This window comes from Neofelis nebulosa, chromosome 10, assembly GCF_028018385.1.
Source record: "Neofelis nebulosa isolate mNeoNeb1 chromosome 10, mNeoNeb1.pri, whole genome shotgun sequence".
Lineage (NCBI taxonomy): Eukaryota > Metazoa > Chordata > Mammalia > Carnivora > Felidae > Neofelis > Neofelis nebulosa.
In genome coordinates, this window is record NC_080791.1 from 82,935,400 (window position 1) to 82,949,309 (window position 13,910).

General features: G+C 37.1%; 1 long non-coding RNA gene across 1 annotated transcript in view; it reads left to right on the plus strand.

Annotated features, from left to right (window-relative positions):
• The first annotated feature begins 12,316 nt into the window (after positions 1-12,316).
• Positions 12,317-13,910, plus strand: part of LOC131487634 (uncharacterized) — a 60,346-nt gene continuing 58,752 nt past the window's right edge. Inside the window, exon 1 of the long non-coding RNA XR_009249856.1 lies at positions 12,317-12,709. This is a non-coding gene — a long non-coding RNA (uncharacterized LOC131487634). The remainder of the gene's footprint in view (positions 12,710-13,910) is intronic.

Here is a 13,910-nt window from a genome sequence, read left to right on the forward strand (position 1 = left end):
GAATATATAACCAAATAGAATATCTTGGGGAATTCCATGAGACTGTGTGTGTGTGCATGTGTTTGACACATAAATATTCCCTTCCCTTCTCATCTCTTTTTTCTTTCCCACCTAGTTTACATATAAAAGAAAGTTTCTCTCTGGTTACCAGGAGAAACAACACTGGATAGTAGCTTTAGATTTACATCTCAGGATTTCCTGTCTGGCTATACAGACTCTCTGGACCTTCATTACTTTATCTTTCAAATAATCACAGTAATACTTCTACTTCATAAGAGCATTGTGAGGATTACATGAATTTATGTGCCTGATTCATGGTAAGTAGTCAATAAATACCAATCAGCTTGGTTATCACCCTCTACCTTTACTGACTACCCTAGAATGACTGAGAGGTTTAATGAAAGAAAACCACAAATTAGGACTAAGTGGTTTAATCACCTGACCTAGTCCAAAGAAATCTTCATTTTATTAGGCATTGCCTTTGAGTTTAGTACATCTTCTGTCTAAGGCACTGGTCACTTTTTATAGTGATTCAAAAGGAATCAACCAGCAAAGAAAGGAAGAATAATATACATATGTCAGGTATAATAGGTAGATTTTTTGTTCTGTGACCTTATCTCTTTCTGGTTTTACACCCATGAATATGTTGTTACATGACAGAATTACACAAATGTAATTAAAGTTACTAATCAGTGGATTTTAAGATAGGGAGATTACATGATCCCTTTAAAGCAGAAGTGGAAATCTGAGATACTCAAAATACAAGGAGGATGCTATGTGCTTTTGTTGGCTTGAAAATAAAAGGGACCATGTGTCAAGGCAATGGGAACATCAACCCACCTTGGAACAACCACAAGTAACTGAATTCTGTCAACAACCAGTTAGCCTGGATATGAATCTTGGGCTGCAAAAGGCTGAGAACTGATTTTAGCCTTGTGAGACCCTAAACAATCATGTCATATTATACTTCCTACTGAAACTGTAAGGGTAATAAAAGGCGTTGTTTTAAGCCACTAAGTTTGTGGTAATTTGTTACAGAATCAGTAAAAAGCACTACACCAGGCTTGCAACTTTGACTGAAGCATAAAGTATAAAAATGAAAAATTAATTAGGGAAGAAGTGCCTCATGCTAAAAGCAGTACTTTGGATCTGAAATAGAAATAGAAAGTACACGTAGAATCTCAGAGATCTAAATTTTGAAACTTCAGGTAATCTTTCCTACTGCCTCCCCTGGATTCCTTCAGCACCATTATGTGGTTTCATTGTAGTACTTTTTGGTGTCTTGTGATTACCTATTTATGTGACCATCTCTGCAAAATAGTAGTGTCTTTAAGGGAAGGAACTATGTGATTTACCTTTGTATCTCCCAAACTTAGCATAGAACCTGACATTGTGGAGACACGTGAGATGTGTTTGTTAGATGAAATAATGAGTGACTATGTAAGAGAATTAGTGAACTATTGACACTGAGACCCAAACAGTCAAAGTATTTGTTAGGATAACATTGTAAATTTTGGTTTTAAACTTATATATATAAGAAATTATTATTTGTTCTGCTTTGCAACTCATAAAAAACTGTACCCATCATGCTCTTTGACAAACTGATTTAACTAAAAGAACGACTATTAAATTTGCAGAATCAGTTACCGTCCTAACTGAAGCAACTTTAATTATATGAGTGATTTGTATAGAGAGTAACATCCATGCCCTATTAATACCAGTTCTCTTGAGTGATTTCTGAGAGGTGCAGTTCTTTCACCTTGATCCCTATCTCCATTTACCTGCTTGATCCAAAAGTAAATTTGACTCGAGATGGTCTTAAAAGACATAGAAAAGAAACTCACCCCTCAGGAGAGAGAGTGCCTGATCACTGGAGTCATGGGAGCTGGAAGAGACATTAAGAGCGTGTTTTGCCTCTAAGGGAATATCTAAACCACATCATTAAAGCTTCTCTTCTTTTTTTTTTTTTTTTCTTAATGTTTATTTATTTATTTTTGACAGAATGAGAAAGAAAGCATGCACACAAGCAGGGGAGGGGCAGAGAGGGTGGTATTGAGAATCCCAAGCAGGCTCTGCTCTGCCAGCACTGAGCCTGACAAGGGGCTCAAATTCACAAACTGTGAGATCATGTGCTAAGCCAAAATCAAGAGTTGGACGGTCAACCAACTGAGCCACCCAGGAGCTCCTAAATCTTCTCTTTTAAGATTTCCAGGGATACAGTCACCATGACATCTTTTCATGTCCAGAGATACATTCTTTCACTTGCTATCTTCATTCTGTTCGAACTGCTCCTCCAGGTCACAAGCATGAGATGAACTTACCAGCCATATTTCCATTGTATAATCCAACCACCTCACCTACCATCCCACTTCACTCCCTAGGCAAGGCTGATTGGAACTGGGCTGAAAACATGATTCAGGATGAACCAAGCAGATTATTTAGCCTAATCCTTCTCATGAGAATTGGTATTTGGAACTGAGAAGCAGCTGATAGTTTGTATTGTAACCATACAGTGTAAACTCATAAGATGTTGGATGGCCACTTTCCCCTGGAGAACAAGAGAAATGGAGAAAGCCAATCTGTAGACTCAGGCATGATGTGGAAGAGGAACACTGCCTGGGATCCAGAAGGCTTTCCAGAATCTGTGAGGCCTGGCATCTTTCAGGATCTGTAAGGCATCTCTTTATCCTTAAAATATATCCACCCCCCAAAAAAACAAAAACAAAAACAAAAATGTTTCTTTACTTATACCAACTAGATTTGGTTTCTGTTGCCTCTTAATGAGGAATTCTAATAAATACACTACCAGAACCGTATCCTCTTTTAAAGCACATCTTTCCTTCCTGGACAGGGGGAGGAGAGCATAAAGAATCCTATGATATTGCTATTTCACTTAGTAAATATTTACTTAATGCTTATAACATGCCAGAAAATATGATCAAACCATAGTATTGGCTCCCAAAAGGTTGGGATACTGGAGCTTGTCTATTTCTTCCTAACACAGAATTCCTCTAATGAGTACTTTTTGCTCTAGAGCTCCTCATTGGATTGGAGAAGACTGTTCAAGGCTCTCCCTGCCTAATTCTGTTTCCTCTCGCTGTTATCTTTGACAAACATTATTCCAATAAACTGATTACACTCATAGCTCCATCTCAATGTCAGCTTCCTGGAAGACCCAGCCAATGCAGATGACCTTCAAAGAAAAATGGAGAGAGCATTTTTATTTATTCAATAAGTATGTATTGATGATCAATAATGGCCAAGTGATATGCTAAACACCAGCTGTATCCATGAACAAGATAAACAAGATTCCTTTTCTTATGGCTACAGTCAAATAGGAATAGTATTAAACAAATAAATTACACAAAACACTGGACCCACCAAATAATTGAGCAAAGAATCACAATGGTGATATTAAGAAAAATATAAGAAAAGAGTAGAGAGAACGCTAGGTGGGGAATATTAAATATCAGAGTAGGTTGGGTCTCAGTGAAGTAATAAAACCTATTATTTTCTATGCTAATCATATTCCTCCTTTAGGACTCTGAGTCTGGAAACTGTGGAATTCCTTTCACAAGAATAGAATATGGAAGACTTCAATTGGCATTATTTTATGTGAAAAATATGTGGAGGATTGGACAAAAAAGCAGAATGTTAACTTGACACCATTTGGAATCTTGTGTTAAGTTCTGGAGTCCTTTAAAGAAAATTTTAGGTAGGACAAAAGCAAACCAGACTCCATGGAGGCCATACAGATGGAAAGAAGTCCTTGATTCATACAACAAAAGGGCTTGGGGATGTTCATCCAGAACCAGATGAAACTAGAATGAGTCATTGTATTCATGTTTAGATAAAGGACTGCCCTATGTAATTAAAAGGAAACAACAACAAAAACAAACTCAGACCAATTAGTTTGAATTTCTCCTGAGGGTAGGAATAGGAGCAATGAGTAGAAACAATATAGAAGTAGATTACAATTTAGTGTTAAAAAAATCATGAAAATTCAATTTCTGAAGCCTAAGACTATTTATCAGTTGAATTAGTTCATTCATGAAGTGGTAATCCCTTCACTCTTGAAGGTGAAACTCCTGTAGTGAGGCTTCCTGTGAATGGTATTCTGATACTGGGTTTTCAAACATTGGAAAATGTATGGATATAGAGTATCTAGAGGGGCTTGGAAGACAATTCTGTATCATTCAGGGCTCCATATAAGATAAGTGAGGGTAGGACTAAATTGAGCTGCATGCTCTGCTGATCTATAATCAAATACAAATTTTCCAAAAACACTATGTCAGAGCGAGATGGTAAAATAGGCATCCCAGACTTCATTCCTCACAGAGACACTGACTTAACAACAATATACCAAAAAGCCTTCATGAGAATTCAGAAATTTAGTTAAGACAACACAGTACCTCAAACAAGTGCAAAACCAGAAAACTTGCACTGAAATGGTTAAGAAAAGCCATTGCATTTTACCTGTGGTAGTCCTTTCCCCAAGCTGACACAGCTTAATGCATTTAGGATAAAGTGCCCACTTTTTTCTAAGAAGGGAAAGGGAAATGTGGAACGTGTCCCTAACATTCTGGCTTTTTGGGGGACTGTGTGAGGGACGGGCAATGTCTTACCTAACTCACAGTGCTGGTAGAGAACTGGCATATTTGGATATGTGGGGGCCTCTGAGAAAAAAGAGCTCAATGGTTTATTGTAACTCGAGCCAACCTGCAGTGTATGCACATACCCCAGAAGGAGAAAGAGATTATGAGCCCATACACCAGAGGGAGAGAGAGATTATGAGCTCCAGAAAAAGAAACCAGCAAACCCCTCTAATTCAGAAATGGCATATACAAGCCCAGAAAAGATGCCTTCTTAGAAAAGACTTGAGAGGCCAGAATCTCTAGCCAAGCTGATTGGGAAAGATCTTTCTCTGTATATATCCAGTTCATAAGAACAGGAAAGGTGGCTGTTTTGTTGAATGCCCAGATCCTAGCAAAAAATAAAAAGCCCATAAAATAAAAATACCAAAAAAAATGACTGAAAAAAAAATAACAAGGCATATGAAAATATAAGGAAACATAGCCCTATCAAAGAAACAAAATAAATCTCCAAAAACTGATCCAAAAGAAATGGAATTTGATGACTTATCTATTAAAGAATTCAAAGTAATTATCTCAAAAAACTCAATGAACTGCAAGAGAACACAGACAACTAAACAAAGTCAGGAAGATGATGAATGACAAAAACATGCATCAACAAAGAAATAGAAACTTTGGAAAAAAGAACCAAACAAAAATTCTGGAGTAGAAGAATATAGTAACTAAATTAAAAAATTCACTAGAGGAATTCAACAGCAGACTTTATCAAACAGAGGAATCACAAACTCAAGACAGATCATTTGAAATTATCAACTCAGAGGAAGAAACAAACAAAAAAGGAAAGAAGAAAAATGAAAAAAGCCAAAGGGACTTGTGGAACACCATCTATGGAACAATATAGTAATTCCCCCTTATCCATGGGGTGTTCCATAGGGTATCTGAACCTTATATATACTATGATTTTTCCTATAACTACATGCTTATGATAGCATTTCATTTATAAATTAGGAATATTAAGAGATTAACAACAATAATAATGAAATAGAATAATTATAACAATTTGCTATAATAAAAGTTATGTGAATGTGTTCTATCTCAAAATATTATACTTTACTCATTCTTTTTCTTGTGATGAGGTGAGATGATAAAATGTCTATGTGATGAGATGAAGTGAAGTGAATGATGTAGGCATTGTGGTATAGCATTAGGCTATACTAACATTCTGATGATACTTCAGAGGAAGGATCAACTGCTTCCAGATTGCAATTGACCACGGGTAAGTGAAGTCACAGAAAGCTAGATTGCAGATAAAGGGGGACTACTATATATGCATTACAGGAGTCGCAGAAGGAGAAGAGAGAGAAAAGGTGACAGAGAGCTTATTTGAGGAAATAATGGTTGAAGAAGCTCAAAGAGCTCTAACTAGGAGGAATCTAACAAGGCCTAAACTGAGACACATTAAAATCAAATTGTTAAAACTCAAAGACAAAAAGAGAATCTTGAAAGTATCATGAGAAGAGCAACTTGTCACACACAAGTGAGCTCTCATTAGATTTTTAGCAGATATATCAGCCAGAAGGAAAATGTGGAGATGTATTCAAAGTGATGAAAGAAAAAAAAAAAAAAAAAAACTACCAACCAAGAAAACTCTATCTCACAAAACTGTTCTTCAAAAATGAGGAAGGGACACCTGGGTGGCTCAATCAGTTGGGCGTCTGACTCAGCTTAGGTCATGATTCTCGGTTCATGGGTTCAAGCCCCACATCTGGCTCTGTGTTGATAGCTCGGAGCCTGAAGCCTGCTTCGGATTCTTCATCTCCCTCTCTCTCTCTGTCCCTCTCCTGTTCGCACTCTGTGTGTATCTCTCTCTCTCTCAAAAATAAATTTAAAAAATGCTTAAAAGGAGGGATAATAAAGACCTAGCCATATAAACAACACCTGGGGGAGTTCATTAGCATTAGACCTGCCTTAGAAGAAGTGCTAAGTGGACTCCTTCAGGTTGAAACAAAAGGATGCTAACAGCAATATGATTAGCATATGAAATCATAAATCTATGGTAAACAAACACAGAATGCTTTAATGGTGGTGCATAAATCATATTTGATTCTGGCAAAGAATTTAAAATATAAAATTGTAACAAATAACTATAAAACTATATTAATGCATACAAAATATAAAAATATGTCATTTATGACATTGACAAACTAGGAAGGACATGTAAGGAGTAGAGTTTTTGTATATAATTGAAGTTGGTAACAGTTTAAAATAGATTGTTAGAACTATAAGATGTTTTTTTTTAAATTTTTTTTTTTTAACGTTTATTCATTTTTGAGACAGAGAGAGACAGAGCATGAATGATGGAAGGTCAGAGAGAGAGGGAGACACAGAATCTGAAACAGGCTCCAGGCTCTGAGCTCGTCAGCACAGAGTCCGACGCGGGGCTCGAACTCACCATGAGATCATGACCTGAGCGGAAGTCGGACGCCCAACTGACTGGGCCACCCAGGCGCCCCAGAACTATAAGATGTTTTATGTAATCCCCATAGTAACCATGCAAACACATAAAACCTATAGAAGATACACAAAAGAAAATCAGAAAGGAATTAAAGCAGATTACCACACACAAAAAAATCAATAAAACATAAGGAAGGAAGAGAAGAAAGGAAGGATAAAATAACTATAAGACATGTAGGAAATAGTGAACAAAATGTCAATAGTAAATCCTTCCTTTAAATTTAAATGGATTAAATTCTTCAATCAAAGACACAGAGTGGCTGAATAGATCAAGAATATGAGATCCAACTATAATGTATCTATAAGAGACCCATTTAAAAATTTCTATTTTTTGAGAGACAGCACGAGTGGGGAAAGAGCAAAGAGAGGGAGAGACAGAATCCGAAGCAGGCTCCAGGCTCTGAGCTCCAAGCTGTCAGCACAGAGCCTGGCACAGGGCTCAAACTCACAAACCAAGAGATCATGACCTGAGCCAGAGTCTGATGCTTAACTGACTGAGCCACCCAGGTGCTCCTATAAGAGACTCATTTTAGATATAAGGACACACATAGGCTGAAAGTGAAAAGATAGAAAAAGATATTCAATATAATGGTAACCAAGAAAAAGTAGGGGTGGCCATACTTACATACTTAATTCAGGAAAAATAGGCTATAAGTCACAAATCATCACAAGAAGCAAAGAAGGACATTATATAACGATAAAAGGATCAATTCCACAGGAAGATATATCAATTATATATGCAACTAATATCAGAGCATTTAACTATATAAAGCAAACATTGATAGAATCGAAGGGACAAGTAGATAGTTACACAATGATAGTAGTGGATTTCAATGTCCTATTTTCAATATAAGATAGAACAACCAGCCATAAGATAAATAAGAAAATAGAGGAAATGAATAGCACTATAGACCAATTGAACATATCAGACATATACAGAACACTCTACCCCAAAACAGCAAAATGGATGTTCTTCTGGAGTACATACAGAACATACTCCAGGATAGATCACATGTTATATGGTTACAAACTATGTAACAGTTAAAAAAAAAGTTGTAACAAATCTAAGAAAACTGAAATCATACCAAGTATCTTTTTTGACCATAATGGAATAAAACCTAAATATCAACAGTAAATGGAAAACTGGAAAATTTATAAATATGTGGAAATTAAACCACATACTCTTGAGCAACTAACAGGCCAAAGAAGAAATCATGAGGGACATTAGAAAATATTTTAGGATAAATGAATATGAAACAACATACCAAAATGTATGGGGTGAAAAAACAGAACTAAGAGGTAAGTTTATAATGGTAATCACCTACATTAATAAAATAGAAGAAAGATCTCAAATCAACAACCTAATTTTATACTGCAAGGAAATAGAAATGAAGAACAAACTAAACCCAGAATTAACAGAAGGAAATAATAAAGATTAGGGTAGAAATAAAGAGAGAATAGCAAAACAATAGTAACATTTTTAACAAAACTGAGAGTTGGTATTTTGAAAATACCAACAAAATTGACAAATCCTTAGCTAGACTAAAAAAACACAGGGAAATTCAACAAAGCCTGAAATGAAAGAGGAGATATTATAAATGATGCCACAGAAATAAAAAGGATCATAAGAGACTACTAGGAACAATTATATACCAAAAAATTGGATGACCCAGAAAAAAAATAGATGAATTCCTAGAAACATAAGACCTCCTAAGATTAAATCATAAATAAATCAATTATGCATCAGGATTCATAGCCTTCCAACAAAGAAACTAGATGGCTAGGACTAAATGGCTTCACTGAAGAATTCTACCAAATACTTAAAGGAAAATTAACACCAATCCTCAAATGTTTCCAAAAAAGTTAAGAGAACACTTTCAAACTCATTTTATGAGGTTAGCATTACTCTGATTACTAGACAAAGGTATAAAAAGAAAAGAAGCAAAACCCCATAGACCATTATCCCTGATGAATATTGATGCGAGAATCTTCAACAAAATACTGGCAAACCAAATTCAACAGAACATTAAAAGGATTATGTACTATGACCAATGGGATGTTGTCCTGGAATGCAAGGATGGTTTAACATATGAAATGTAATACACCACTTTAACAGAATGAAAGACAAAAAATCAGATAATCATCTCAAGTGATGCAGAAAAAACTTTAGAGAAAATTGAACACTGTTTCATAATGAAAACACTCAACCAACTAGGAATAGATGGAAACTACCTCAACATAATAAAGGCCATAGATGAAGAACTCACAGCTAACGTCATACTCAATTGTGAAAAACTGAAAGCTTTTCCTTTAAGATCTGGAACAAGGCAAGGGTTTCCGTTCTTACCACTTCTATTCAACATAGTACTGGAAGTTTTAGCCATAGCAATTAGGCAAGAAAAAGAAATAAAAGGCATCCATGTTGGAAAGGAAGATATTTACTGATGATATAATCTTAAATGTAGAAAATCTTAGAGATTCCACACACAAAAAGCTGTCAGAACTAAAAACTTAATTCAGAAAAATCGCAGGATACAAAATCAACATATAGAAATCAGTTGCATTTCTATACACTAACAATGAACAATCCAAAATGAAATTAAGAAAGCAGCGCCTGTGTGACTTAGTCAGTTAAGTGTCTGATTCTTGATTTTATCCCACATCATGATCTCATGTTCATGACTTTGAGCCCCACATTAGGCTCTGCACTGACAGTGCAAAGGCTGCTTGGGATTATCTCTCTCCTCTGTCTCTGCTCCTCCTCCACTATGCTCCCTCTCTCTCTCAAAATAAATAAATAAACTTTAAAAATAATCTTAAGAAAGAAAAAAATGAAGAAAAACAATCATTTAGCATAACATAAAAAAGAATAAATTACTTAGAAATCAACTTAACCAAGTAGGTCACAGACCTGGGACAAGCTGATTGTCCTAATGCTGCTCCTCTCCAGCCACTGCTCATGGGCCTTGCCTCCTTACTCTTCCTTAGGAATGCATGCTATAGCCCTGATGCAGCCACTGACTCACTCAGGTATCATTACACTGTGCTTCACCTTTCCATACCGGCACCCTGGCCCACAAACTCATACTGTGGCTGAGCTGTGAGTGCTCATGTTTGATGACATGGTGTATAACCTGCTGAAGCACCAGAGCCCACCTACACCAACATGAAGGTAGCAGTGGTGCCAGCAGCACCAACTCCTCTATTGCAAGGATAGTAGCAGCCGCTCTGCTTCTGCTGACACTGACTGCACTGACTACCTGTCTCATGTGGCACCACAGACTCACTCTGCTGTAGGCCTTCAGACATGAAGAGTGCTTATCCCATAGCAAAACCCAGTCTGAGTTTCTGGTGTCCAGAAAACTCCAGATGTCTGAGGAGGCCTTGCAGTCCCAGTCCTGATTTCCAAGAGAACAACTAGGACAGTACTTCCAAAGAGAGTATATGAGTTCCAGGGTGAATCCTAGTCCATCAGCCTTTGGGGACAACCAAACTCTCAAAGCAGGAGCACTTGGAGTTTTCTGTGACCTCTGGATGGGAAGAGGAAGAGACACTCATTCCAGGGTGGTCTTTCATATCCTTCTCTACCATTACATGGAGTTTTCATTTTCTGCCTCTTCTTGAAATGCAGCTCAAGAGGGTCTCTGTCTCCCCTTGACAGTAATGTGGGGTTGTGCTCACGGAGGAGGGGACTGGAAACTGTCTCTACCCAGGTCAGCATCAGTTTATTTCACAGGGTTTGGTCAGGAAAATCAAAACCACTTGAGAAATTTAAGGCAGAAAGACATTTAATAATTTAATCTCTTGATTAATAATTTAATCTCTTGAGAGATCAAGGCTGGAACAATGGACAGGAGATCAGGAAGTATGGCATTCATGGAGACCCGCCACCCTGATTCTGGCTGCCAGAAATTCTGATGTGGGCAACTCTGGAAGGGTGCCTGGGGTTCTGGCAAAGCCTCATGCCTGTCACTGGCTTGAACCATAGTGGCTTTTCCCAAACCTCACACTGGTTTCATCTCAGAACCCAATAAGGGATCCAGACAGCAAAGGCCCATGGTTTCCAGACTTGTAGCTGCTGAGACACACAGGCTGGGTAACAGACTTCCCAGCATGGGCACCCTTTGGGCTTTTAGCACCTGTACTCACCTCCTGCCTTACCTCCCAGTTTCAGCAGCAACACTGAGCCATGGCCTAAGATCCTGTAGCTATTGTCATGCCAATGACACACTGGTGCTTCCAAAGACTGGAGGGCAGAAGGCACAGGTCACCTGTGCATTTGAGCATGTCAATTCTTGCTCTTATTCAGACACACTGCACCGGGACATCCTATGGCCTCAAGACTATACTAGAAAATTAATCACCATAAACACTCCTTAAATAAAATAGTGGGGAAAGAGAAAAGGAAAAAGTGGGTACTCTATATGAATTACAAATAATATAGTTCTTAGTTAATATATAACAAGGTAATAATGAAAAGAAAGACTTGTACACTAAAAATTACAAAATGATAAAAAAATTGTAAAAGACAAATAAATGAAAGACATCCATGTTCATGGATTAGAAGACCTAATATTGTTAAAATGTCCATTCTTCCCACATGATCTTTAGATTCAGTGCAATCTCTTTCAAAATTCTAATGGCATTGTTTCCAGAAATAGAAAAAAATTATTCTAAAATTCATATGGAATCTGAAAGGACACTGAAGGGCCAAAACAAATTTAAGAAATAAAAACAAAGCTGGAGGTCTCATACTTCCTGATATTAAAAAGTTACAGTAATCAAAGTTATAGTAATCAAAAAAGTATAGTATGGCACTGGCATAAAAACAGACACATAGACCAATGGAACAATGGAATAGACAGCCGCAAAATAAGCCCTGATGTCTATGGTTAAATGATCTTCAACAGGGTGCTGCTGAATCTACACAACAGGAAAGGATAGTCTCAACAGATGGTGTTGGGAAAATTGAATATCCACGGAAATAGTGAATTTACTTTTATCTTATACCATATAAAAAAAACCCTAAGATATATATATATATATATGTATATTTATAGCTATATATATGTATATTTATAGATATATGTATGAATATTTACAGATATATGTATGTATATTTATATATATGTATATATATGTGTATGTGTATGTGTGTGTGTGTGTGTGTGTGTGTATACACACATACATGTTGCCTGACTGTCTTTGGAATTCCCATATCTATGTAGGTTCCTTGTATATACACTAATACACTAGTAAATTTGATTTTCTACCATCAAAAAAAAAAAGAAAAATAACTCAAAATATATTAAACACTTTGTTATAGATTTAATGTTTGTGTCCTCCCCAAAATTCGTATGTTGAACTTTAATTCCCAATGTGATGGTATTTAGAAATGCAACCTTTGGGAGAAGATTTGATTATGAAAGTGGAGCCCTCATGTAAAAGATTAATGCCCTCATAAAAGACATCATAGCTTCCTCACCCCTTTTGACATGTGTGGACATGGTGAGAAGACAGCCATCTGTGAAGCAGGGAGCATAACTTCAGTAGACACCAAATCTGCTGGCACCTTGATCTTAGACTCCCCAGCCTCCAGAATGGTGAGAAATAAATTTTTGTTGTTTATACCAGTATATGGTATTGTTATAGTATCCCAAACAGACTAAAATAGAAATATGTACATAGAAGTAGGGTGCTACTTTAACAAATACCTAAAAATGTGGAAATGGCTTTGGAACTGGTTAATGGGCAAAAGCTGGAAGAGTTTTGAGGTGCACGCTAGAAAAAACCTACATTGTTATAAACAGACTGTTAAGGGTGATTTTATTTATAGCTCAAAAAAGAAAGGAGCTGTAGAGAAAGCCTCAGTCTTTTTAGAGAATACTAAATAATTTTAAAAAGAATGTTAGTAGGAATATGGATGGTAAAGGACATTCTGATGAGATCTCATATGGAAATGAGGAACATGTTATTGGAAACTGGAGGAAAGGTCATCCTTGTTATTATAAAGTGGCAAAGAACTTGGCTGAATTGTGTTCATGTTCTAGTATTTTGTGGAAGGTGAAACTTTTGAGCAATGAAATTGGATGTTTAGCTGAAGCTATTTTTAAGCAAAGTGTTGAAGGTGTGGCTTGGCACATCCTGACTGCTTATAGGAAAATATGAGAAGAGAAAAGTGACTTAAAGATGGAACTGTTAAGGAAAAGGGAAGTAGAACTTAAAAGATTTATAAAATTCTAAGCCTTTCGACATTTAAAAAAATTAAACACTATGGGGCGCCTGGGTGGCTCAGTCAGTTAAGCATCCGGCTTCAGCTCAGGTCATGCTCTCACAGTTCATGAGTTCAAGCCCCGAATTGGGCTCTGTGCTGACAGCTCAGAGCCTGGAGCCTGCTTCAGATTCTGTGTCTCCCCCTTGCTCTCCCCTCCTCTGTTCATGCTCTGTCTCTCAAAGATAAATAAACATTAAAAAAAAATTTTTTTTAATTAAACACTAAGGGTGTAGCCATGTGATAGTTTAATGAAATAAGTGTAAGTGGGCCAACTTAACTTGAGGCAGAGCTATTCTATAAGACCATGGAAGAATGACCCCAAAGGCAATTCAGAGATCATCAGATTTGCCACTCCCATCACAGGCGAAGAGTGCAAGGGCCCATAGGGTAGAACAGTTTCAAAGGAGAGGCTTCTGGCACTTGAAGAACCTTGGTGCTTGCTACCCAGCACTGCCTCACATCCATGGCTCTGCTCTTTGCTCCATAGCACCATGCTCCTCAGCCACCACAAGTGCTGCTCCCCTGGGCCC